A 12901-nucleotide genomic window follows, 5' to 3' on the forward strand; every position below is an offset into this window, starting at 1 on the left:
TGTTCTTCTATAGGAAGCTGTATTTGTAAATGCTAATTTTGAAAGACTGGTTTGAACTGATCTTATTAAAATCTCCAAGTCTTTAAAATAAAAAATTCTATTGAATATGAAAAAAAATGATTATTCAAAAATCTATTTATTAATATGCATTTAAAATATTGTTACTGGTATGGCCAACAGTATGGATGTTCCATGACACATAATCCATATCAATGCACTATATATGACACTTGTTGCTTAGAATGCTGAGTACCACCACCTTCTAAAGAGGCATGTGAACTAACTTAGCTGCCCTACGTAGCTCACATAGTAGCACCTCAAAGTATTAGTGGACTGCCTTATCCACAGTGCAAGTTCTGAGGCTATGATAAGGGGAAGGTGAAAATTAAGCTTTCTGAAGCTTGCTTAATGTATGCAGCTGATCAATAATTTGTCTTGAAACTTTTTATATACTAGGCAAGTTTGAGCTCAGTTACAGGCTCATATACAAAGCTCCTGCGATATCTGTTCTATACCGTGTCTAAGTGTGGCTTTGGCTATACAAGCAATGGAGGATTTTTGTCCTAGATAGTTTCATTTGTATAGTTCCCAACATGCAGCATTAAAATGTTCAATAGAAGTTACTCTGGTCCTAAACATAGCAATGGAAGTAGATTACATCTTATTGTTTACAAAAAAGAAGGCACCAGAGTTTCAAAAATATGAGAAATTAGTGTTATTTAGTATACATTATGTTTACTGTGTTGCAACATTACCAGAATGATAACATCCTTGTGTTTAACAACCGAAAAAAGCTTGTGACTGATGCCCTAAAAGCTTGGAGAAGGTTCATTCACTTGTAGAAAATGGATTCATTTATATAATCTATAAGTTAAAAATTTATTGCTCTAACAATGCTTTTATAACATCATCCTATAACACCCATCACTGCTAAGTCAGTATCATGCTTATATATTTTTTTAAAAGGCTTACATTAATTCAATAAATTCAACCATAATATTAATGTAATTTATCAAGTGCTTAAGTTATATCCTAACAATTGGTTGTAAATCAAACATATTTTTTCCCTGGCACCAAAATACATTTTAGAGACTCTGGTTTAGAACATCCAAACTCTAACCTGTTCTCAGGCCCATACTCAATCAAAAAGTACAAATATAATCAAGGGGATTCTATTCGGCTACGAAAATTTCATGGGGAAAAAAAATAAATAAAGGAATGAAAGGAAACTGTCTGGGAAAACCTGGAAACTAGTCTCTGAAAGGACAATTGCAGAAACTGTAGACGTCAGTTATTTCTCCATAGTGAAACTTGAAAAATATTGACACAGGCTAGTTGAATTTGCATCCAGATACTCAGTTCTAAGAAGTATTAGAATTGTTTGGTCAAGGAATATAAGCAGTATTATACTACTGACATGACCAAAGAACAATAGGCAAAATCTCAATTCTATAGCTGAATCTTATTTTTATAGTAGAACGTGTCTGTTTTCTATTCCACTTCTATCATAATGGATCTGATTATTTACAAAGAATTATATAATTCTAATTTCATTTTCTATTTTTTTCTTTTACAGTAAAATTCTTTAACATTAGCTCAACAAATAAGCACAACGAAGAAGGGTGGGTAAATTCTATTTTTGTTCCCAAAAGCTTTCTGGAAGAGTTTGATTTCAACAAACCAGTCTTTAGTGGTTTGGACTGCATGTTCCCTCAGCAGTGCACCAGTAATAGAAGACATTTGCATTCCACCTGAAGGAAGATGTTAGCACTTGAACTATCTTCCAAATGTTATCTCTGAAATGCCTGATATCCAAGAGGCAAACTATTTTCTAGGGTATGTGGTGACATCTCTGGATCTAAAGTAACAGGAAAACAAGAGCCAAAACAGATATATATTTTCTCTCATGTCCCTTGCTACATCCATTACTCCATAGGCAGAAATTCTGATTATTGTCTTATTCTGTACAGTCTTACTGACCCGCAAAAACTTCATAGCTTATTAGTAGGTTCAGTGTTACTCAAGCAGCTAAACTTTTACAGATGTCAAATGCTGCAGAAAGACAGAAGATGTGTTCCTCTCACTGAGGCAAACTTTGACATAACTTTTAAAGTAAATTGAAGCTACCACCATCTTTTTACTACTTAGTCTACATAACCATATAAAGCAAACCAAGCTTGTCTTTAAACCACTTATTAGAAGACAGGCAGTCTGAGGTATTAGGAAGCAGAAGGGACCCTTCTAGCTGTAAATATGTTATAAAAGAAAAAACAAAGGGGAAGGTCTGATTTGGCTTTACAGGTATGATATTTTAAAAGGATCTAGTTTTCATGTATGTGAAGCACTTCCTTATGCTTTATTTGTGTTCATGCTACTATAAGTTGATGGTGTCTAGGTCTTCATTTTCCAATTGGCCTCTCTTTTGACTGTGTTTGTCTTAGGGGCAGGAGGAAGCAAGGAGGTTATACTAAACTTTAAACTTCCTTGTTATACTAGTGATTACTGTGTCTTGCTCGATGATTCAGTTTTAAATGCAGCTTTCTAGCAAGGAGATTAATAGTACACAGTTTGGTACAGCAAACAATCTAATTGAAGCCAAATGAACAAAACACAAAGGGTCAGAATCATTCAATTTCCAGTACATCAATCCTTTGTTGTTGTTCGAGAAATAAAACAATCCCAAACCACAACCTTCACAACAAAAACAATCCAAATCCTCAAAACCAAAGGCAATTAATGACAGAAAACATTAGAAGAGGACTATAGTGTAATCCTTGTCTATATGAATACCAGGCTTCCTCTTTGTAAATATAGGAAATTATGATGTGAAATCCCACAAAATTTTATAGCTTGCAAAAAATAAATCCTTTCTGTGAGATGTTTTTTTACTTTTTGGTCAATTAGGTTTTGTCAGTACCAAAAAAAATCAACACAAAAATAGATCTTTTGAGGCTGGAGAGATTTCAGAGCAGTATGTGTTGACTTACCAACTGCTTCTGTTATACAGCCAAACTTGACCGGGATCCACATTCTCTACAGGAAGCTCTGAAAACAATAGCATAAGTTTAATTCCTTTCCTGTTTTTTCCCTCCTCTCACACACAAAGGAGTAAGATCAAATAGTATGTTTTAATGAGGACTGGAGTATGTCTTGATATACATTTATAACTTACAGGAATTGAAATAGTTCTGAGTAAAGGTATACAGTGTTGCCTGATGGAAAATAGTGACAAAATTCCACCGGCTGGTGGAATTCCACTGGTCAGTTGACTTTTGTACTTCAGAAGATCTTCTCAAGATTTTCTTGTCTAGAAGATAAACCTAAACCAGTAGAATTGGAAGGACTTCTTCTCATATGTAATGTTTTGACCTGACCTTGCGAAGCAGTTCAAAAAGCTAGCATGTATCTCTTCTTCAAGTTTTGTACCATTAAAAAAACTCAAACAAACCCAGAAATCTTAGGTTAGTATTTGGTACTTGCAACTGTGTTATGCTGGGGAATTTCTGAAGATGATACAGACATATGATTAAAAAAAATGCAATTAATGACATGAAGGTGCACTAACATTTCAGCTGACATTTTCATACATGATTTATACTTTGCCCACTAGTCAGATGATGGATCAGTCAAACTATCTTAGCCTGAAGCACGAAAAGTGGAAAAGGTGTATGTCCTCTGGCTTAGAGCTTTCCCTGGGGTGACTTTGAAAGTGTTTTCTAGACTCTTAACAAAAGGTAAAGGGGGAGAAAAAAAGGAGCTTATATAAAGACAGAATTTAAAAAAAAATCAGTTGAAAGAGAAATGTTTTAATTTTTGTAAATGTTTTATAAACTTAGTGAAAGAATCATATTTAAAGTAAAGGCACTAGAACTCAGAATTGAGGTAAACAGCAGTTTTACCTCTAAACATGAACGCTAGTCTGTTATGGTAGGATTGTTTAAATGCCATGTTTCTGATCTTGTTTGATTATTTTTCAGGCTGTAAGGTACTGATTTGAATATGGAAGAAAAGCTAGCTTGTATTTGGTAGGGAAATACAGTGATTGAAGTCTGGCACCAACAAACCTCAGCATGACCTGTTGAAATTACCAAAAAAGAAAAAGGACTTAAAAAAAAAAAGGATGTAGAGAGAAAGATGGAAAAAGTCGTATTAGCATAGAACTTTCTTCTGTTCTCTCTGTGAATAAAATTTTCTAAACTTACATACTGCAAAACAGAAATCATGCCAAGTAAGGTCATTTACTTAGGTTGGAGCAGACAAATAGTCTTCATCCTAACAAGCATGCACATGTACTCCTACTTGCTGAATATCAAAGCACCCAGCAGAGAACGTCAGGAAGGGACAAAGATGATTGTCTCCCACAAGAGTACCTATAGTGAAAAGCTGTGCAAATTTCAGGTAAAAAGAAAAACTCTTTTTACATGGTGAGCCTTCTAGCAACACACATCCAATCCAAAACTCAGACTTATTAAACGAAGAGAGTGGAAAATATTCACGTCTATTGCTGGAAGGAATACAATGAAGAGCTGTTCTGCACATCCAGTGACTATCAAAGGCCCATGGAGAAGAATTGATTGAACCTGAAACTTTTCCCCAGTTAGATCAAAGCTAAAGTCAGCAGTAAAAAAATAATAAAAAAACAAAAAAACCCCTTAATGCGATGCATAACATACCAACAGAACTGCTAAAAACATCAAATAAAAATCAGTCCATGTTTTCCACATGATCTCTGAGAGTCTGAATCCATAAAGCAAAGCATTAATATCATGCAATTTTTGGTGCAATAATATGTTATGCTCTTTTGCTATAAAAGACTTGTATGACATTTACTACAGTAAAAAAAAATGCATAGGGAAGAATTCTGCAGTTCTGTCAAAAACTTGCATTGAAGTTAGCGTTTGTGTCTTACGAGCAAACAAGGAAAAGATATTCATTACCAGATGAGTTCATTTAGATTCATTTTTTATGTGATGTAACTTTAATTAGAAAGAGTTTTCTTTAGTGAATTTAACGATCAACTATGGAGGAGTGAGATTGCTTTGGACTTATATCAAATGCAGATTTAGCTGCTTCCTCATATCTTTCAGGATTCTGAAGTGTTAAACTAGTCTGAAATTTCTTTAAAAGTCTTTAAGTGTATTTTGGTAACATTATCAATAGAGTGTATCCTGGGCTGCATCACAAGAAGCGTGACCAGGAGGTCGAGGGAGGTGATTCTCCCCCTCTACTCTGCTCTCGTGAGACCCCACCTGGGGGACTGCGTCCAGCTCTGGGGCCCTCAACGTAAGAAGGACACGGACCTGTTGGAGCAAGTCCAGAGGTGGGCCACAAAGATGATCAGAGGGCTGGAGCACCTCTCCTATGAAGACAGGCTGAGAGAGTTGGGGTTGTTCAGCCTGGAGAAGAGAAGGCTCTGGGGAGACCTTATAGCTGCCTTCCAGTACCTGAAGGGGGCCTACAACAAAGCTGGAGAGGGCATGTAGTGATAGGACAAGGGCTAATGGCTTTAAACTGAAAGAGGGTAGATTTAGATTAGATCTAAGGAAGAAATTCTTCACTATGAGGGCGGTGAAGCACCAGAACAGGTTGCCCAGAGAGGTAGTAGATGCCCCATCCCTGCAAACTTTCAAGGTCAGGTTGGACGGGGCTCTGAGCAGCCTGATCTAGTTGCAGATGTCCCTGCCCACGGCAGGGGGGTTGGAACTAGATGATCTTTAAGGTCCCTTCCAACCCAAACTGTTCTGTGATTCTATGATTCTATGAGTGTCTCTAATTACTGGGTGCTTTCAGTATAATTATGGAAATGTTCCTGGTACACATTATTAATTTCTTCCAGTACTTATAAGTTTGTGCACTGATGTATAACACATTCTAATGTTATCCAGAAATGTAACCAGAAGTGGGCTGAAAACATGTATGTTTTACAGAGAGAAAGAAGGTCAGTGAAGAGATTTAACTGCATGCTTTCTCCAGCTTAAAAAAATACTCAGTCTATGCAATTGCTGTGTTTATTTGTACAGTAGTCTCCATTAAACTTTCCTAACCTCCCCAGTGTCTGCTGTTGGAAGATGTGGCAAAAGTTCATCTATATTTAATGATAAGTAGAATCTAGCAATAGTACAATACTGTACTAGTTCCTGTAGAGATTTGGGAAATACTTTTTTATCAATTATGAATCTGATACAAATATAACTACCTGGTTTTAGGGTAGTCTTTCCCTCCAGCTCTTATCTAAAGCTTTATTATTCCTTATTCCCAGAGGCAAAATAACATACCTGTGACGCTTGGCATGTTTCTGAAAAAGCCACCATCAAACCACCTAAAGAAGTTGTTTACTTACATCCTGAATTTCAGCAATGAAAGAATTGTCAAGCTTGTGATTGTTTATTCTGTTTTAGGAAGAGAATATTGAGTGGAAATGCATACCAGCCTTAATGAATAACTCAAATAAGACTTCTGTTGTAATCATCATGGGAGTTTTTACCCTTTCTGTGCATAAAAGAATAAAAAATATTTTTTTCATTTCAGATTAGAAAGAAAATAAAGACGAGTAAATACATTTCTGTCAAAGGAAGCCATGTATTACTCTCTTTTACAACCATCAGAAATTGACACTTGACCCCAATTTCTAGAGAAATTCGAAAAAAAGAAAGCAAAAAAAAAAAGGGGAAAAAAAATTAATTTCTATTTCTCTGTATTTATATATAGATAGATATGTCACCAGTGCAGATTTTTAAATTCACAATAGGCAATTGGGTAGAAAACAACGATCACTAGAATATCAACCATTCACTTGGATTGTGCAGATACTAATAATCCAAACCAGTTGAGCAATTTTGCACATGCACTCATACTTATTTATATTTGAGCAAACACGCAAGACAGTTACTCCTGAGTCATGTACCAAATGCAAGACAATGACAGAATGATTTAATGGAGTGTTTTAAGGAAGAACTTGACTTCTCAGTAAGTTGTGCAACTACATTATTGCTCTCAAGATTATTATTAGATCTCAGCAAATATGACAAAAGAAGTTCTGCAATCAGTTCTCTCCAGCAATATTTACACTATTTTAAGGCTCAGTTCTCTTCAACATTTGGCTGAGCAACTTTTATGGAACAGTCACACACTTAGAAATGATTGCATTACCATGACTTCACAAGTCATCGCCTATCAAACAAGCTGCGTTAATAAAGTATATAGATACTGAATAACGATTTCAAATCAAAATCCTTTGATTTGAACCATCTTCATGGTGATTTAAACTAAGCATTTTACTTTGCAACCATAGGCAATGTGATCTATTACAGCTACTACGGATAATCGTTCATTAAAGTACAGGAATGTGGTAGCTTTACATTGCATGCTGATATGTCTGCTAGAATGAAACCATGTTGGAATATTAACATAGGGGTTTTTTATAGAAAAGCTGCAAGTATTGCACAAGATATAGCTAGAGAAATCACAAAAAGGAACGACTGGGAGCTGAGTCTGATGGACTCTTATTTCACCCTGTATACTGATATAATTGCTAAATAAAGCATTCAGCTGGCACCTGAGAACCTCTGCCCCATCAAAAAGTTCTAAGAAGGTTTTGTGCACTCAGTTAATGTACCTTTCTGATCAGGGGGAGGTGGGGGGATAAATCAGACTGTTATAACTAATAATCCTTGGGCCAAATCTATACTATGGGGCAGAGCTGCTCCACCGGGCACAGCAGAGCCTTAGTCCCTCAGTGCTCCCTGCCTGTATGAAAGCTCTAGGCCAGGAAGAGACACATGCCCACCATTCTGGCACGCGATCAGGAGGGAGCAGGGAAGTGCTCCAGCAGGTCCCCTGATGGGAATGACCAAAGGGCTGGGCATTGTGTATATTGACTGCAAGCGGACACTGATAGAATAAACACCCTGGAACCAGAACAGAGTGGTAATGCAGGCTGCCATAGTAGCAGCTGAGAATTCTGAAAAAAAAATAAAAAAATAATTATTATTATTACTCATAAACTCCAGAAAAATAATTTATTTAATAAAAAAAATAATTTGGACATTTTTGTCAGCTCTGCTTAGTACGGTTTTATTGTTTTGAACTCTGATTTGCAGAGCTGACTTTTTTTTGTCCATATATAGGGGCACAGCAGTACAGATTCCCCTCTGTTCTGAAAACAATCTGATGTTCTACAGAACCACTTTTAGCCCAACCCCCAAATCTATTGTTATGATCTATAAAAACAAGAATACTTCCTTATCTTTGGAAGAGTTTAATTAGTAGGAAACGTTACATTTTAAAAAGATAATATATAATTAATAACTCCAGCAAAGGTGGACAAAGAAGAAAGAGACAGTAGTCTTTGTACATCCTTAAAAGCATTTAGCACGCTATTTATCTAAAATTAATGATCAAATTGTGTAGTAATAAGTGGGAGAAAAGCTGAAATGATAGCGCTGACTGTATTTTTATTCTCCCATTCTCTCAATGATAGAGTGTTTCATTGGTTGTTTATGGCTTCTGGCTGCATCTGAATTATTATTTTTAATTAAGCTGCACTGTCATACCTAAGAAATACATTTGTCAAGAATCCTTTTCTTGCCATTCCTAAGATGTGTTGACAAGGAACTAATTATTAATACATAAAAGATTCATAAATTTGAGATATCTTGTCCAGGGAAAGTATTTAGAGGGAAAAAGCATAGAAGATGGATTGTTTTCCCTTTAATGAACATTCCAAAAGTTCAAAGATTCCAGATTTAGAAAAGATTTTGTAGAACTACAAGATGCCTTTTGGGCTACCAACAAATGACAGAGACGTAGTCACAGTGAGGACAAGAAAACAAACATTATGTTGACTTCTCAGCCTTGCTGTGTCACATCTCTTGTATATAATTGTGGGAATACTTCAGCAACAATTCTCTAATTTTTGAAGTAATTTGCTAGTGGAATAAATATGCAAGCAGAGTTTCTTCAGACTGTTTTGAGCAAAGACGCTGAAGGTGTTTGTTCTTGGTATGGATTGACAGAATATAACCCAGAAAACAGAAATCAAACAGAACAATTATGGTGAAGTCTGGCATTTAAAGTGGCATATTGGTTGTGCAGGCTTGAAAAGAGCAAGTCTCCTTATCTCACTTGTGATCTAAGAATGATATAAGCTATGGCTAGATATAAGATACATATCATCTGGAAAAGAAACCAAGTTGTACCTATATTTATTGCTTACAACTGAGTGAGGAATTTATGGAATTCCCCCAAAAAACAACCAATGACTTTTTTTTCATTATAAGACACGTGTGGACAGTTCTGTATTAGCTATAGTGAAGATGTCGGCTTAGGAGTAGCATTCAGACTCTTAAAGACTGTCAATAGATAGTAGCTGATGACTTCATTCCAAAGATACATTTGTTAGCAAGAGGCAAATGGGACATTTTGATATAGATTTCAGAGTTTTCAGCGACAGGCTGAAAAACTGTAGCAATTTGATTTGTTCTTTTGTTTCTTTGTTTTAAATAGAAGGTTCATTGCCTCAGCCTGTCAACAAGGCAAGAAAAGTCGTTTTAAAAAACCTAGGGGGAATGTTTAGAAAATTTGCACCACAACCAGTCTGAAATCATGCAATTAATTTGCTTCTGGTTCTTTATGCATGCAAAGTTGAAGGCAAATTTATCAAAACTTTGTGATTTGATAAGTTTAAAAAAATATATTTGGATAATTTATTGCCAATTCTGAATAAGTCTGACTAGTGCACTTTCAGGGTGAAGACTAAAGATTTAAGAGAAGCATAAACACACAACTCTCACAACACCGTTAAAAAAAACCACCAACAACAACAAAGAAACAAAACAACAAAAAAAAAAAATTCCAACCACCATCTTTCATTCCACTCAAAAAATTTACTATTATCGATAGCGTGAGCTTTTACAGTCCATTAGTATACTGCTTAGACAGATTTATTTATTCTAGGGAATGTTTAATATTTTGATCTAGATTTAGCAATTTAAGTTTCTCTCTAGTTTTTACAGACTGTGTCATAGCAAACGGACAAGTATGAAGACCCTGACACTCTCTCCAAGCATCTCTCTGCAACAGTGAGGCCAAAATCAGTGCCAAAGACTGTGACCAAATGAAGCAGTAGTTTCTTGGTTAAGACTTCACCTCTGCCCCTCTCAGCACATGAGGAGGGTGACACTGGCTGCAGTTCCCTATCATGTAACTAGGAGGAGGTAATGACAATCTATTTTAGGCATCGCAATATTTTTCCACAAATTTTACAGACATTTGGGTTACTGGAAATTTAGTGTTCTTGGAGAATTCAGATTTTCTATTTCAGGAAACAAACAAAGCCACCACTTGAATTTAAGTCACAAATAATACGAATTCAATATTCTACCCCGAATTTTTCACTGAAGTGGCATTTTCAGATGTGGAAGTTGTTTCTATTCTATTTCAGCAATACTGTGTTAATGGAGGGTTTGCTTTACATATAGCGAACTTACATGTTTTAAGATAAAAGAATGTTAACTCTCAGATTTTATTACTGAGAAACGTTTAAAGTAAAATCTACTTTGGAATAATTCATATAATCATTTAATGGCTAAATCTTACTGGTTTAGCCTGAATAATTATTAGTCATTTAGTTTATGTACAGTTCTTTGAAAGTACTTCTCAGTAAGAGAATTACAGGGAGAAAAGCTGGAAAGAGTTCATTCTCTTTTTGAAATGTAACATTTTGTGCAATCTGATTTTGTTTCTATGTCTCCATTTTTCTATCATCTCACCTGTTTACTTCTATTTCTTTCATTTTATTTGCACCCTACTTTTCACAGTCCTTTTTTCTTAAGTTTCCTGAGTTTTGCCCCAGCCCTTCCTTCACAGGTATCATAAGAGTTCAACTGCAGGGCATAGCTACACCATTCCTTAGTGCCTCCATTAGCAGCAACATGCCCAGAGGGATAAGAACATAGCAAAAAGTAGTTTCCTCAGGGTAAGCCAATCATTGTCAGAAGCATTTTGGCTTAAAGATCTATCATAATTTATCTACATTCTAATTCTAACCTATTATTAATAAATTATATTAATTTTTACAGCAAGGTCATTTTCACAGAAGCATTTCCCAACTCACGTGAAACATGGCACTATGATTCTCTGTCAGTACCACTATCTCTACATACATGAATTGTTGAATAAATCTCTTGGACTTTGAAAAGCTGCTTCCTCCCCTCAAGCACAAACAAAGAAAATACATTCAATACAGAAAAAACAAGACAATGAACTAAAAAAAACCAAACCCCACCCTCCAAGGATCTGATCCAAAATAAAGTGAAGTTAAGAGGATTTAAACTATTAAACTTTTCTTTCTGAAAGATTACTTTTAGAATTTGCTTTCTTAAAAGAGCCAGAAGCACTGGTATTCCAGAGGCCTCAAATCCAAGTAAGTATTTGGTGAGGCAAAGCGGAAATACTGTGATATACGTAATTTTTTTTTTTTTTTTAAATATATAAAAATATATAACTATGGGGGAAAAGCAGGGAACCTGAGGAGAAAGGGGGTTGGGGGGAGAGGAAGAGGGAGAGTATGCGCATAGGCAAGTAATGGCTTGTCCAAAATCAGATTTAGCAAACAATATAATTTTCCTTTTTCCTCCCTCCTTCTTCAGTATTTTATTTAGTTTTTTATTTTAATTTCATTTGTTAGTCTACAACTTCAGCAACATACCTCCACATATATGACAGAGATCTGCTACTTTGGCCAATACTGGATACCACAAGGACATTTAAACTGCCAGTTCCAAAACCACATAAGCTTCATTCCAGCCATGACTTTACTTGACATTCTTATGTTGATACAATCCATAAATGCAATCCTAAATTTTGTTTTTTGGGGGCCTGTCCGTTCATTAACTAGAGTTGCAAATTCCTTCTTGATACATCCCTCAAGACAGTTTATTTTACTTTGTCACCAAGTTAAAGGACTTCAAAACCTTAATTTAGTAGTTAAAAAAGCAGAATTATAAAAATGGATTTAGAATTCCAATTCAGTAACAAAATGTATGCAGACTCAAACCTAAAAAAGTTTAACTAGTCTTCTTTTTGTCTGCTAAATCTTCTTTTTGCAGTTTTTCTTATTTCTAAACTTACTACAGCACTAGCATCTATTCAGCAGTTAACACTGATTTGAAAATTTCCTCAAAGGTGCAACAAACTGATTATTTAAAAGCAGATTCAGGTACTCGTAAAAAAGGTGTTATAGGAGACAAAAGCACATGAGAAATCCAACTTCCTTATGGTTTCATCAAACCGTTCAGAAATGCACAAGTCTGATACTTTCTTTAATTAACTTCAGTGAACTCAGTGGAGTTACAGAAGTGGAGATTTTCATCCCCCTTTGTATAAGGATCACTTATTTGATACTAACAGATTACACTCACTTTTTAAGCCTAGTAACCCAAGTAAAATCCTTCGCCAAAACTAAAAATTCCTAAAAAACGGAAATAAGTTCCTGTTGTTAGTGGGACCTGCACTTTTTCCCTTCATGTATGTCCTCTGAACTGAAAGCTTTAATAGAAAGACATACTACTGAAATGGAACAGCCTTAGAATAAAATTTTATACAGTTTATCTTTCCCATTACCACCTTACTCTTGTAGACTATCTGCAAATTCTGACAGTGGTGGTTTTTTCCCCTCAAATATTTTATCCCCTCTGGAATGGCAACTGGGCCAAAAGCAGGTCTGTTCAAGGTCTCAGTTGAACATCACCTCCCAGACTCTTAATTTAAAATTACTTTTTTTCACATTAAAATCCATATGATGTGGGTCACAGGAATGTTACAGAATGCTTCTATACACACACACAAAGTATTTATGGGATCAGAATGTCTAGTGCTCCCCTTTGTGATAGATTTATGAGCA

Source organism: Pygoscelis adeliae, unplaced genomic scaffold (assembly GCF_000699105.1).
Source record: "Pygoscelis adeliae isolate BGI_AS28 unplaced genomic scaffold, ASM69910v1 Scaffold159, whole genome shotgun sequence".
NCBI lineage: Eukaryota > Metazoa > Chordata > Aves > Sphenisciformes > Spheniscidae > Pygoscelis > Pygoscelis adeliae.